This window comes from Pygoscelis adeliae, unplaced genomic scaffold (genome assembly GCF_000699105.1).
Source record: "Pygoscelis adeliae isolate BGI_AS28 unplaced genomic scaffold, ASM69910v1 Scaffold317, whole genome shotgun sequence".
NCBI classification, from domain to species: Eukaryota; Metazoa; Chordata; class Aves; order Sphenisciformes; family Spheniscidae; genus Pygoscelis; species Pygoscelis adeliae.
The window spans coordinates 363,823-379,187 of NW_008825155.1; positions in this window are offsets into that span (position 1 = coordinate 363,823).

Genomic DNA, 15,365 nt, shown 5'->3' on the forward strand with positions numbered 1-15,365 from the left:
AAGCTCTCGGTTGGCTCCTCATCCATCCCCAGGCAGAGCTCCATGCACTCCAGTTGGTCATTGACATAGAGGGCGACATCCCCTCCTCGTCTCCCCTGCCTGTCCTTCTTAAAGAACCTGTATCCCTCCATCCCAACACTCCAATCATAGGAGCCATCCCACAACATCTCCATGATGCCAATAAGATCATAGCCCTGCATGCGTGTGCACGTCTCTAACTCCTCTTGTTTATTCCCCATGCTACATGCGTTTGCATAGAGGCATTTGAGTTGGGCCCCTGATGAAGCTGACTTAGTGGCTGGAGTGGCTGGAATTCCTTTGTGCTGCTCCTCAGGCGCTCTCCTGCTGACCCATGATCCTTCTCCAGGCTCTGGGCATCTATTGCTGGCCTTGGCGTCAAACTGGTAGGAGTGGGATGGATTGAGGTTCCCCTCCTCCAGCAACTTTAGTTTAAAGCCCTCTTCACCAGCTTGACAAGCCTATGACCGAAGATGCTCTTCCCCTTCTCTGACGGATGGACCCCATCAGCCCCTAGTAGACCAGGTTTCTCAAAGCAAGTCCCATGGTCTAAGTTGCTGAACCCCTGGCTGTGGCACCAGTCCTGTAACCATTTGTTGATTTGCCAGATTCAACTGGCCCTTTCAAACCCCTTCCCTTTGACTGGCAGGGTTGATGAAAAAACTACCTGCGCTCCCAAGACCCTTACTGCTGCTCCCAAGGCTCTGCAGTCCTTCTTGATAGTCCTCAGACTGCTCCTGGTTGTATCGCTGGTGCCCACGTGAAATAACAGCAGCAGATAATAGTCAGTGGACTGTACGGGGCTCAGTAGTCTCTCAGTGACATCCCTGATATGAGCCCCCGGTAAGCAGCACACCTCTCTAGAGGGTGTGTCAGGTCAGCAAGTGGGTGCCTCTGTACCCCTCAGAAGAGAGTCGCCTACTACTATCACCCATTGCCTTTTCTTAGTTGCACTGGTTCTTATATGGGGAGCAGATAGGGTAGATCATCCCTGTTCCTGTGGGATGTTCTCCTTCCCCAGGCCCTGCTGACCACGCTTGACACACATTCTCTCTTTTCCCAACCTTGGGGAGCAGATAGGGTAGATCATCCCTGTTCCTGTGGGATGTTCTCCTTCCCCAGGCCCTGCTGACCACGCTTGACACACATTCTCTCTTTTCCCAACCTGTGCAAGCTCTTGTGACCTCTTCTTGGTCACCCAAGTTCAGCACACAGCACTGCTGCCATGTAATAGTAAAACTCAGCAGTGCCAAATCTAATAGCTATTGCATTGCTTGAGAGATACAAAAGTCCTCTAGAAATATGGTTCGTGCCAGTGCTGTGGATATACTGGGGAGCTTTTGCGAAAGTTGTGTTGCTTGTGCTACGTTGAAACAGCAGTCCATGCTCTGGTTCAGCTCCTCTGTTCCAGACCCACAATGTGGGAAGATCCACTCCTGGTCTCGTACAAATCAGTGGAAATCTTGTCACTGAATCCAGCCAGGACAGGGCTCAACTGTAAAGTTCATTCTTTGCAGGGAAGAAGGGATTTGCTAGGTAGACATCACTAATGTTTGTAATCAGATCAAAATGTTTCATTTCTGTATTCCACTAAATATAAGGAAAATGGGTGCTGTCCTAATTAATTCCAGATACTTTTAGGTAATGTGGGTGTGTGCTGCCTGGCTTTGTTTTTTGTCTGTGTAATTATTGGATATCTGGGCCATAAGTTCCACTGGACATCTTTCCCAACCAAAAATTAGCGGGGAAGAAACTTTCTCCTAAATTTCATGTATTGCTAATTTAAGCCCAATATGTTTGCTTCCCTACAGAAATGGGATGCCTTTCTGATACAGGAGGAGCCTTTCTGATACAGAAATTACTTCTGTTGATTCTTGTCTAATACAGATATTTTGCAGCACTTTTCTCTCCTCGGTGACTGGTACAGCTTTGCTATAAGCTTTTTTCCTCTCTTGTTTCCTACTTCTATGATTATCTGATGGCTGCAGCAGGCAGTGGTCTGACTATCTGCAGTTAGTTCCCATTCTTGTACGTATTTTTATCCTTTTGAGCTAGCACACAGTAATTGCTGTCATTTTCACTGAAAATTAAGCATACAAGTAGCCATCGTCACTTGTTCTCATTTGCTGCCTATTCTTCAGAATAATGGCAGATGCTGAGATATAGTCAGCGCTTAACACGGAACTCTGTCATGACCAAGTGGAGAATGCTGACAGTCTGTGAAAGGAGTTTGTATTCTCAACAGCTTCCTAGTGGATATGTCTCTGGAGTTTGCCCAGGTGACCTCAAGTTGTGTTGTGGGTTCAGGATAGCAGGCATTCATTTAAAAGGCAGAGAAGTGATCTGTTAACATTTCGTCCCAGAGTTGTTCTCTTTCGATCAAGGGTGGTCATACAGGGTGGGTGAGTAGTGGGAAGTTTGTATAGATATTGTGGAGAAGGGCTTCTTTTGGGTATGTCAGTTTATCTGCGTTCAAGGTAAAGGTGTGTTAAGCAGATTTGTGAATAGTAGGTGTTGCTCAGTTAACATGGCATGTTTGGTTGGCCCTGTGTTCATTACATTAAACCTTAAAGAGAAGATAAGGCAAAGTTACTGCTTACTAGCTAAAGCTGGGTTTCCCCCTGTGGCGGGTACCTCTCTCCAATAGGGCTCTGAATTTTGTCTTTTAATGTTGTGTAATACACTTTAAAATCATTGCTTGCTTGTAAACATTTTACTGTTTGAATACACTTTAAAAGTCTTAATATTTAAATCTGCACCCTGAAATATTTTCTGCATGGCAATTAGAGTGCAGCCAGAGAATAGCGCTTCAGCTTAAGGGCTTGTGAATTCAAATTGTAGCAATTCTGTTTTCTAACAAGCGTTTCTGTAATTTTCAAGAGCAAAGACTAGTGAAAAGCTAAAATATTCACCATGTTGGAAAATATCTGTCTTTAATCCCGGGACTGTGGAATCTGAAATATGATGCGTGACCCAACAGGACTTCATCTTGGGTGGGAGATCGTTATCTGGATGAGACAGATTTAGCCTGCCTCAGTTGACTTCAGAAATAATTCTACTTACTAAATAAATATTCTTACAGACCTTCCACTCATAAGAATGGACTGGACTGGAAATTGCTGTATTGAGCATGTAGTGTTTCAGGTGTAATCATCATATATCATACATGGTCACGGAGACTGTAATCATCCAAATCATCATGTAATCATCCCGGTCCTCTGCAATGACTCAGTTTTTCATGCTGGCCTCTTTCACACCTCTATCAAATTTACTTTTCATTACTGCTTGTTAATATTCTTCAAATGGACAGGTTTCCCTTCTCCGTGGAATTTATTTATTAAGGGGTGTTTTCTTCAGGATGTACCAAGTTTGTACCCTTGGAGTCTGCTCTCCCTCTGCTGTCTTCTGCCAGCCTTCCCAGCACCTCTTGCTTATTTATTAATTCTTCCTAGTGATTACACTTCCTAATTAGCGTGTTCTCCCGTTTCACTTAATGCCCTGTGGCCCTCTAAGGGGGATGTGACCGGACATGCACTGTCAGTCAAGTGGTCTATGGATACCTTGGCTAACTTCCTCCCAGACACAGAAGTGTCTGTTCCGTAGAGTGTAGTTACTGGAAAACATTGTGAATATCCTTACGGCTGCTGGTTTCTTCCTGCCAGCTCAGCCACTTGTATCTGTTAATGGACCTGACTGATGGAATGTGTACTATTCTTTATCAGCTTTTAAAACAATTCCCGACTATTAAATTATTTAATAATTCTATGAAATTCCTTTCGCCCACTTTTTCATATAATTTTGGATTTTAGCTGATTTCATTTATTTCATGAAACAAGTCTCTTTTTCTGAGCAGACTTTTTCCTTTAATTGACACTTTTCTGACATCTGGTAAAATATCTCCATCATCAGTCATATTTTTCCATTAATTCTCTTTCCCAGCTAATTTTGCCTGTAATTGCTTTCATTTCTGTGAGTTGGGTCTTTTTATCATATGCATTATTCTGTAATTACTGTTTTGAACTTACTATATTTCACATGCCAAATGCAATCAAGTTGAGGAACTGGAGCACCTGGCTGCTACTATTTTTATTCTTTAACTCCTCTTTCTGTGTGAAGATGATATCTGACGTGGCATTTCTGCCCTTACTGGAGATCTTAGAAGGTGAACGTTCAAATTACAGCTTAGCTTCAATTAAACATTGGGGTCTTATGAGACGTGGACAGGAGCTCGTCACTGATGGCATTGCTGGGTCAGGTGCTTGCTGCTACGGCTCAGCATTCCCAAAGCAGCTGCCAGTTGGGCATCCGTCACCAGCGAGACCCTCCCCGTTGTCCTTACTGGAACCTCTGCCGCAAAAGTATTTGCTCTGTCTTCTCCCTGAATGACTTCCCAAACTGATAGCATCCAAGATCCTCATTGCGGATTTGAGGAGCCAAGCACTTGGCTTGTGCTATCCTCGCCGCTGCACCAGGAGTGCAAAAGACACAGTGCTGCATTTGACAGCATCAGAGTAGCTCTGAAATAGCTGCTAAGAAGAAATAGCCAGTAAGCGCCTTTATGTTTTTGCCTCTTCTCCTGGAGAGTCTTAATATTTGAGTTATTTGGTGAAGTAGCCTACTTGTCACGATCTCTCTGTATTGATTATCCTTTGTGTGATAATTAAGATGCCACTTAGGGCAGGCTCTTGATGCGGTGATGCCTCTGAAATGAATATTGCTAACAAAGCTTCCCTCAGGAATAGATTCACCTCTGTGATGAGGGAAGCTATGGCATTTTACTGCATGTTTCAGCAGGCTGAGAGCTTGGACATCACCAATTAGTGTGGCTCATTTGCTGGGGGATAATTAGTTAAGTAGCTGGTTATGTGCCCATGTCTTCAATCCTTTAACTGGATCAATGACTTAACCTAGCACAGCAATTCCTAATTCCTTTATGAAACTTTGCTCAGAATCCTGGACTCCCTCCAGTCCAAGAGGCTGCTGCTTTTTCATTAGTGGTTATCGAGGAAAGCAGCTAACAGCAGGCTTTAGAATTAGTGTCAAGAGTGATGTTAAAGGAATATTTGTTCTTATTTGAGGTGCAATAAATCATTTTAAAAGCAATGAATTGGCCCGAGAAAAATCTCTCAATCGATCAAAGTGCCTGCAGCACCCCTCTGCCTATGATATTGATCTCGCCCTGAACAGCTAAGCTCTAAAACAAAGATATGAGGTATGACTGCTGGAGATTTCAATGAGATGATTTTTTGGGAAACTGATTTTTTTTAAGTGACCTTAAAAACTAATAATTAACAACTGTATCAATAGCCATATTTGGAAAGACGATTATCTGAAAAATGCCTGCCTGGGTGGTTTTAGTGGCTTAACGTCTGAGGCAGGCTTAAGTTCATACTGTTGTTTGAAGGGAGTCGTTTCATTTGAGTGAAATCTGCAGAAAGGTAAGTGCGTGTAGTATCTGTTACACCAGCGGACCAGACCTGGAGGTGCTTTACTCGCTAGAAAGTCAAAACGATCTTGATGATAAAGTTTGAGAAGTAATTTGGAGTTGGCAAATGCTACTCAATAGAGACAACAGCACAATGCTGTTCTTGGAAAGAAGAATTTGTGGGTGCAGATAAATATTAGTGCAACGGGCATCTGGGAGGCAAACTCAGTGAGAAGTGGTGTAATTCTACTGCAAAAGAATGAAACTTTGCTCTCAGGGGAATTGGCAGAATCCCCAGAGCTGGGCTGGGGCAGTCATTCTCCTCAGTGACGGGGGCTGAGCTGGGATAACATGTCCGGTTTTGGTCAGCATGCTTCGAGAAGGATGTGGAAACACTTAATAGAGCCCAGAGGAGAGGAGCAAGAACAGTGAGGCAGAGGGAGCTGTTTCCAGTGAGAAAACTGTAGAAAGAAGTGGATTAATTTCCTCTGAGGAGGTGAAGGGAGGTGAAGTCTTCCTTTGAGAAGGCTATGAGAAAGGGGATTGCTCTGCACTGTCCTTCAGCAGCAGGGAAGGGGCAACGTACTTCAGTGGAATATTTTAGTCAAATATTTGGGAAAAACTAGAGGTAAGGGTAGATAAATGCTAGGACTGGTTACTGCAGGAGAAACCTGTTTCACGGGAGGTTTTAGTAACAAGTCAGGCAACATCCACCAGGTCCAGCTCCTCGCCATTCCCTGTGCCGTGTGCATGCTGCAGCTTGCTCTGTCCCTGATTCCTCGCATCCATCCCCACACACACTGTTCATTCAGGCCGGTCCTACTAACGATCACAGGCTGACTCCTGGCAGAGAAAGTCCATTGCTAATCCATGCAACAGCTGTATACTGCAGTGGCACCAGTGGGACGAGCAAGAGTACGGTGGTTTAATCCTGACCCGATGGGACCACCTTGGGGGTGAAAGGGTGCTCAGTCCTGTGGAAGAGTTTTATATTATAGGATTAGGATTGATTTGCTTAGGGGTCAAATGGACAATCCTGGATTTCTTTTACGAAGCTATAGCTGAAATCTAAATTGCAACTCTAGCTATAAAATCTAAAAAGTGAAAAAGCTCTTATCTGTAAAATCCATAAAAGCAACTGATAGACACCTTGCTGATCTTATCTCTTGCCAATGGAAAAGAGGAAAAATCAAGGTGGCTGGTTTGCATGTATCTTAGTGTTCAAGTAGCTAAGAAAGGTAGGTAGGTTTTAGGTCTTGCCTTAGTGAATTTGTATTCCTTTCCTCTTCCTTTTTAGATGTACCAGTGTGGTACCATTTTATACCTCTCTATGTCTGATACAATGAAGATTTTTCTATCTCTGACATAGGAAGTATATTAGGAATATCACTTGAGAGCCGAGCTTTAAGTTTTAACTCATTTAAACTGCTAAATAATTGGTCAAATTTTCACAAGTTTTGAACGCACCAGAGTCCTCTTGAATCCTCTCTGAAGCCTCAGGAATTTGACTGCTCAGTGTTATCCAGCCTGCTGTGAATATCCAGCCTCTGAAATTCAGGCCTATTTGTTTATTTGCTCTGAGTGGTGCTGCTTAAAGTATTGTGTGATAGACGAAGCTAATTGCTGAGCACTCCAAATACCTCTGATCTGGTGCTCACCCTCCACCTGAATCCAACCCCCTGTTCTTTGCAAGCATCTGTGTTATGTGGCAGAATCCCGCAATATGAGAAGTCGGGACCAAGCAGAAATAAGCTTTGCGAGAGCAGGTAAGAGCGACTTGCGCTGGAGCAGCAGATGCAACTGTTGTTTACTGCAAGTAGATGATTCTCTAATCCTCTTAAGGACAGCCTGGGTAAAATCCCCTTTGTGACATTAGGTGCAGCTCTGGGCCAGGTGGCCGCAGCTTCTGGCACTGGCTTCGTGAGCTGCTTTGCTCCGAGGAAACTCTCCATGCTGCTGCTGAAAAGCCACCGTAAAAACAGCCAAGTTGCCAGGTGTGTGGGAAGGGCCCTGGGGTAACAGCCAGCATCACGGTACAGCGAGACCTTTTGCTGAGTACAGCTAAGCAGTCCTGTGTGTTTTTAGGTCCTCAGAGTCTGTGGGTGTTACAGAAATGCTGAGTGCCCTTCCTAGCAGTTACGTGTGTAAAAGGGTAGTAAAATATTGGGCGAAAATAAAAAGGGATGGCAGCGTGAGTTGTGGGATGAATGAGATAGCATGGGAAAAGCTTAATGGTGTGAGCTGAACTGGCAGAAGAAACATCTTGCAGCTCCCTCTGCCTTTCCCCAGGGAAAACCACTCCTTTCACTGATGCGTCTGGCCTGTGCAGTTGCAGAGGAAGGTTTTTCCACGTGGTTGGATTGTGAATAGCGTGGTGAAGGAGAGTGGTCAGGAGGTGGGATGGTGGTCTGACACCTGCCGTCACTTCCCAGCCCTGTCCTAGAATTTCTGTGACCTTGGACAAAATATTTTGTCCTGGAACATGGAATGTACCCCAGCTCTGTAAACAGTGTGAAACAAGGACTTGGAAACTGGGACATTTCCCCCACTTGCCTTAGTTGATATTCCTTGTACAAGCCAGTAGTGACCCTTTAGAAAGTGTTATTGTCCATTATTTCATGCTTAATAAAACATACCCTCATCAGAAGTCAAAATCCAAGCTCCATCCCATGGCATTCCTTCTTCAGTGCCCTTCAGTACCCTCTCCCTCCCCCATCTCCTTGCACCATACTCAACCACCAAAATCTGCATCTTGAACATTCCTTCCAAGCCCATCTTATTAACTGCCACGAGGAGTGATGAAGGCCATGTATGAATGCCATATGAATATGAACCTTCATATTTGTAGCATAACACTGAAATTACTGTAAAGACAAATCCCTTTGAGATTATTATTATCCTTTCAGTTTGGTAGACACCACTATTTTTGTCCTTGTTTTTACTAGCCAAAGAATTTTGGTAAGCCAAAATTCATCTTTGGAATGACACAAAATGCATTGTAGGAGCGCGTCAAGGCTGCTAAGTTCTCTGGATTTTGGTGAAGATAATTTTGGAGGGTGCAATCCTGAGGTTTTTACTTGGGCAAATCTCCCACTGACTCATCCAAGACTACCATGTTAAAGTCATCAAGAGGAGATTATGAAAGGGTCTCAGACTGTATGCGGTATGTTTCTGTAATACATTTTTTGTGTGTCCAAAGCGACTGGTATTAGCTTTATTTCCATGTTTTTTGGTTTATTTTTAATTCCTTCACCACTCTTGCTCATCTGTTGTAAAAAGACCCTTCCTGACATGAGAAAGGAGGCCTTGCTTCCTTTGTAAAATATGGTGATGGCAGGGTCCAGGGTACCAGCAACCCTAGACCCTGCCATCACCATCTTTTACAAAGGAAGCAAGGCCAGAAATTTAAGGGGGAGAAGATAACATTTTAGTCCAATTAAACACTGCAGCTTTTCTGTGGTGACACGCACCACCCTCACTTAGTCCTTTTGACTCAAGATTCAATTGATAAAGCAGCTGGGACACTGGAAGCATTTTTGGGCTGGAAGATGTTCAACATCTTGGTGTTGGTCAACTACTGACACTCTTCTACAGATTATATATGAATAATGTGTGAAATGTAAGATGTGTCAGTTCACAAAACAACTTCCAGATACAGATTGTGATTTGCTTGCTCTTTTGTGAGTTTAAAGAAGCGTATGCATTTCAAAAGACCTTCCTTCTTAACTGTGTCTTAACAGCCTGCTGGAAGTCCAGTGTCTGCCATGGAAGTTCAGCTCCATGGTTCAATCATTCAAGCAGGAACATCTGCCCTCTGAAGGTATTTCCCTCTGTTCTGTATCTTTCATCAATAAAACTGACCACGTGAAGAAAAGGAGTCTGGGGTCTGAGCTTTCAGATGTTTAAACAAGCAGTTGATCTGAAGTTTGGTCACCCCCGGACCTGCTTCTGACTCAGCCCCTGCCTTTGAGGAACCTCAGTCTTCCTGGGCTTGGGTGCATTTAATGATTAGGTAAAAAGATAATTAAGAAAAAAATTAAGGCAGTATTTGCATCAAGTTAGCTTTTAACAGACTGTAAGGCTTGGGACTGTTGCAGCCTTATGAACTTTTTTGGCTTCAGTGGAGCTACTCTGCATTTCCACTGATGTAAAGAAGTCCTGAATCTGGCCTCTTGGCTGCTCCACTTCACCAATTGATTCTAAATCAGCCTCACTATCCAAACATGTAGAATTAAAGATTCATTACTAATTATGTAGCTGCAATTCCTGACTATTTTTCTTCCTAGTTTAGTCAAAATCTTTCTGACATTTAGCAGATTGACATTCTCTTAGCATCTCCACAACAATCTGTCCAGTTTGTTTAAGAAGGCAACATTTTTGGAAGAAACTGCAGCATCTCTGCTGGAAACTCAAGTACCTGGCAAGAGACGCTCGAGATACTTGTTGCGCTGGCCAAGTTCTGCTGCTATGCTCAGTGATTGCAATGGGCAGTTGTGTGGCCTCATGTGTCTTCAACTGGCTAGGGTTCACCTTTTGTTTTCTGCTAGAAAGCTTGGGAAAAAGCAACGTGGAGTTACAGGCCACAGTAAGAGCCCTGTTGCCCTGGATGGTTCATTCTCTGCAGCGCTGACTGCTGTCTTTGGTGAGAGGTGATTGATGCCAGCGTGACGCACGGTCATATTTCTAGTGTGTTTGCACGTTTCCTCATTCCCATGGTGGGGATAATGATTGCTTGCTGGTCAGATGTAGTCGTCAACACTCAGTGAATATTGACTCACCTCAGGGAAGGTATAAAGTGCTGGATGATGGTTCCTGTTCTCAGAGGTCTGGAGAAGACTGGGGCAGGGGGAAAGGTTTCCATATTAAAGTTGTCACTTTATGACTATATTTTAAGGGTCTACCTAGTTGACAAGTAAACCTGTCCTAGGCTAAGGACACAGGACCTGTGTCCTCTGAAACCAAATAACTACTGAAAGGCAGTCATCACTCTGAAAATAAACATGGTGGTCGAACAATTTACCCCCTAGCTGGGGGTTCCCAACTCCACCTGGGGCCTGCATTTCTCCAACCACCCAGGCTGCTCTCTCCACTGCTGTCTAACAGTGCTCCGAGAGCCTCTTTGCACTCTTCCTTGTGATACCTGAATAGCTTCGCTCTGCACTTGATTTTTATTTCCACCGGTTAATGGTGAAGTGGTCTGTCAAAGAGCCTTAACAACTGTGAAAACATAGTGTATAAAAATATTTTAGAGGCATTCTCTATTGTTTTCTGTTGCGGGCAGCACTCTTACAGGTCTTTACCGCCGATGCATTTCACATTTCAAAGCGATCATGCTGACCTCCACTGATGCCTATGCAGATCAAGATGGGGATGAATACATGATGTGTGCTCACAGCTTTTTTTTGTTCATTTGTTTGTTCTTTATTGCCATAGTTCAGTGGCTGCAGGCATTGTTCCATCTTGTCAGTCAAATCGGTTATCTTGCAGGATCAGCAGTGCTCATCGTAGGCTGAAGTGGATTGCATGTCTGTTTTTTTACATAATTTACTGCACAGCAACAATCGTTTTCTGTTGTACATGATTACAGGTACTGAATTCTGGGTTAGCCATATTGAAGTATGCACTATTTTTGCTACAGTCCTTTTTGGCCATTAGTGAAACCTAGTGATGACTTTGGGTGTTACCAACTGATTCAACAAGGGTTACTCAAAGTTCAGCCTTTTAGCAGATGCTTAGCTTATCTGTACTTGTCCCTATTGGAAGATCACTGTTTGTTCTCATTTTGAGCTCCGTGATTTGGATAGCTTTTTACACATTGCTCATTATAAATTATACTTAGTGTGTTTCCATTTGGCCTGGATTCCTCTCTCTTTAAAAGCTTATTCCAGGATTTGTTCACTATCTCTGTTTCATATTCAAGTGTCCCTTTTATAACCTTGGTGAGAATTTACATGTAATTTAAAGCCTTGTGTCCAGTTTCAGTTTACAGCCCCCTTTCGTTTATGGCACAAGCACAGACTTCGTTCTGCTATAGATACAGCAGTTAAATCAGTGTTGTTGAAAAGGTGGTGAAGACATGGTTGCAGATACAACTTACTGGCAAACTGGTCCCTGTCTTAATTTCAAAATGACAGCAGAGAAGATAGAAGGGCTGTGCTGGGCCAGAGCATCAGTGGTAACACAGTAACAATCAATACCTCTCAACAAAATATTTACTGACAGATCTCCATTTGTCAAAACTTTGGGGTAAAAAAGGCTGGAATAGATAAAGAAGTCCTTTCCTTCTTGCCCAGGGCTCTTTGACTTCATCTAAAAGATAGGTTCTCCTTTGTTCTTGGTTGAAGAGGGTGTATGACTTGCTTAGGCATTGCTTACTCTGCCTGATGCTTTATTGTCTGAGAGGCCATCTATTAAGTAGTACACTGGCAGAAACTTATACTCTTATATAGCACTTGTCATTTGAAGATCTCCAAATCTGTCCAAAGTGGAGGAAATTTATCATCTCTATTTTGTAAATTTAGAAACTAGAAAGAGACAGACACTCAAGGTCAGAAAACCATTGCCAGCACTGAAAATAGAACCCAGCTCTTTCGAGTCATGGTTTCTGATCTTGCTAAAAACTAGATTGCTAGTGGGGAAATGAAAACAATTCTTAAAACCGCAATTACTAATTGACTTCTGAACCTATCTTCTGTTGCAGTTAAATTGCTAGGCTGCCATGGTCTCTTATTTACCCATGCAAAATAACAATATAAAGCTGTTTGCACAGCGTAACCCAAAACATTGCTTTACATACAGTGGCAGTAAACCGTTGCACAGCTTAGGAGTGCCCGTGCATGCTCTGGGAAGGGTCGCGTTGTGTGGGCCAGCGTTGTCCTGTAATGCAGCTTCAGCTATAGAGCTGGATCCAAAGGAATGGGGATTGTCTACCCGTAACTATGTACAGAGCCTGGCAAAATGATGCCTTCATCCTGCTTTGATCCAAGATATTGCTGAAATTTAAATAGTATAATAATATCTTTTTAGATGGAAAGGCAGTGAACTTGTAAGAAGCAAATGGAAAATCCTCATATGTTGCAGCATCCAATGAACCTGCTATGTTTTCTTGTTTCCTCAAGTCATTCACACATACTGTTTCACTCACTGTTAGGAAGTAGGGAAGCACTTGCAAATCTAATTTGGAACCAAGTACAAGAGAAAAATAGTTCTTTGTGCAGAAGAGCTGCAGAGACTTTGTCTTCTGTATGCAGCTGTCTTGGAGAAAATTACTGCTACTTTTAAAAATACCAGACGCTGGCTTGCTGTGTGAGGCAGCATCTCCCTAGGAAAGACACTCCTAAATTCTACCAGTCCGCTATTGGAGAAAAGGAATTAATTTTTCATCCTTGTCTCTGGTGGAGTCATCTCCTTTCTGTGAATCACAACTCATCTCTGCTAGAGGTGGCTGGAGCCTCGACATAATGAAAACATTTCGGTTGTATCTATGCTCTTAAATTGGTCCCTATTGCTGCGTTCAAACATCTGCTCCCCGGGGAAGACCATTTGCTTCAGTGTTTTGATTTGCAAATTGTACTGACATAAATAGACAGCAACACCAGATTCAGCATCTTGAATGCACTTTCCAGTCTCTGCATATCTTCAGGCTATCTACTAGGAAAAAAAATGGAAGTATTTCCAGTGAATTCATTTAGATGCTAAGTCATTTAAATTCTCAGCCTTTTTAGTCATTGTTGTTACCAGACATTTGTAAAATGGCACAAGGAAGTAGTGTTCACTGCCTCCCCCTCCACGTTCACCCTAATGTGTAGTCTGGTAGGCTTGGGGACAGCAACTTAATGGGATCCCTCTGTTAAAATGGGCAAGTCATCTCTGAAATGGAGAGTGCCCTGATCTGATTAGAGATGGTGGGTTTTGGTTTTATGGAATAATACAACAAAACACTTCTGTGTCACATTGACATAATAGGCAACTTTAAAAAACCTTGGCTTGAAGATACATGAGGGGACTGGTGCATCCAGCCGCTCTAAGAGCAGCCGGGAGTCTGAGAGAGAGCCTACCTCTTGCTTTTTCTCTGTGATAGCACTGGGAATATCTTTTTCAAATTCTGAACTGGGAACTAATTGAATGCTGAAGACCCTTTGTGTAAGCTGCTGCTGATATGAGATGGTAAAAATTCCTGAAAGGTCTGTTAGTCTGGAGCAAAGTGAAAGTGTCTGCTGTGCTTTGCTGCAAGATGTCCTAGCAGGCTTGTGGTGTTAAAGATAGCTTGCGGAAGGGCTGGCCATCCTATTGTGTTGTCTTTTCTGTTTTATGGCACGTAACCTAAAAGTCTTTCTTTCTTTCAGATTCTGTTGGGGTTTTTTAAGTTTTTTTTTTTTTCTTTCAGTTTTGCCTGCTCAGGACACAGTAAGAGTGAAAATGAAATCTGGATGATCTGCTGGGATAAAGGATTTTTAAGTAGAATGCTTTGAAACTTTCTTCGATTAATACGCACTTAACTCCGAAATCCGATGGGCAATTTAGATTCCTGACTTAGATGTTAAACACTTCTTCAATTCCCTTTGACTACATTCATTACTAACAGGCCTGATAATTGTCGGGGTCCTTCCAGTGGCAGAACCAGCAATGGCCAGATTTCATACTCCTATCTTAAAGCTCAAAACCAAGCTGGAAGCCAAAGCAAGCCATTCTGTATCGTCCAGACTGTTGAAAGCCTTTAGGATGATCAAGAACCGATGCTGTTCACAGTCCCACCTTTAGAGAGTGTTTTACAACTTATCAGTAGAATCTCTTTGAAGAAGTTTACTGCTCATGTCCTGCTCAGGGTCTCTGCTCGCCTGATAGATGTGCAGGTATCTTGAAAGCTTTGAAGGACTGATATAACATAGGAAAAACCACATTCTGCTTGGGCTGGATCAGATAGTCTCTTATATATTTATATCTAGTTTTTCTTCTGCAGCCCTGCTTGTCTCAAGGCAGGTGCTGTGAGCAATAGTGAACAAATTTAGGACAAAGCTAAACCAAAGCTGTACGATCGGTGCTATAACTGTAGATTTTTGTCTTAATTACTTCCATGCGGAAGCATGTACATTTTTGTAAGGTACTGAGTACCTTGGTCTCTTAAGCTGTAAAACATTTAGCACCTGTGGGATCTAACAAAACACATGGCTGTTTTTCTCTCTGGCACATGTTCTTCTCAGTTGTATGAAAGTGTGAGAAATAGCTCATGGTTCAGAGGATGGCCTAGGTCTATTCTAGTTGCAGAAATAGGGCAGGTGTTTTCCATCAGTGCCATATCTCTCTGTTCTGCCCCTCTAACTTCTCACTACTCATTTCCCAAATGAAGCTCCTGGACTAGAGGCTTCATTGTGCCTCTAGTTGTGCCCCCCAGACTGGGGCTATCTGTGATGGAGGTACCCAGTGCAGAGGCATAGGGAGTAACATCCCTGAGATCAGCCACTAAACTTACTCACCTTAAAAGCGAAGTAAAAATGCTCTTTGTGGTTTTTGGTTTTTTTTTTGTTTGTTTGTTGCCGCTGCAATGACCTTTTAAACGCTTCATCTAAATGCACTGCTTGGTAGGATTTGGCACCCACAGGATTCGATGCACAAGGAGAGGCTGGTCTCCTGGGCACACAGACCAGGGCATCACCCTACAGCCTGCCCTTGACCCCAGGTCTTCCCATACTGTTTCTGTGGTCACTTAGTTTCCCTCATATAACCACTGCCGGCAGCATGATGACCTCTTACAGGCAATAGAAGGAACGAAGGGCTGTGCTGAGCTTATGTGTTTTCATCACCTCTGGGCAGATCTGTTTACGAATTCTATCGCTAAACTCCCTATACTGTTTGCAGGGAGAAAGGACCCAAGCCAGGGGTGTGCATCTGGAAGCAGGCTCAGTGTGGTGTGTTGCTGTCTTGC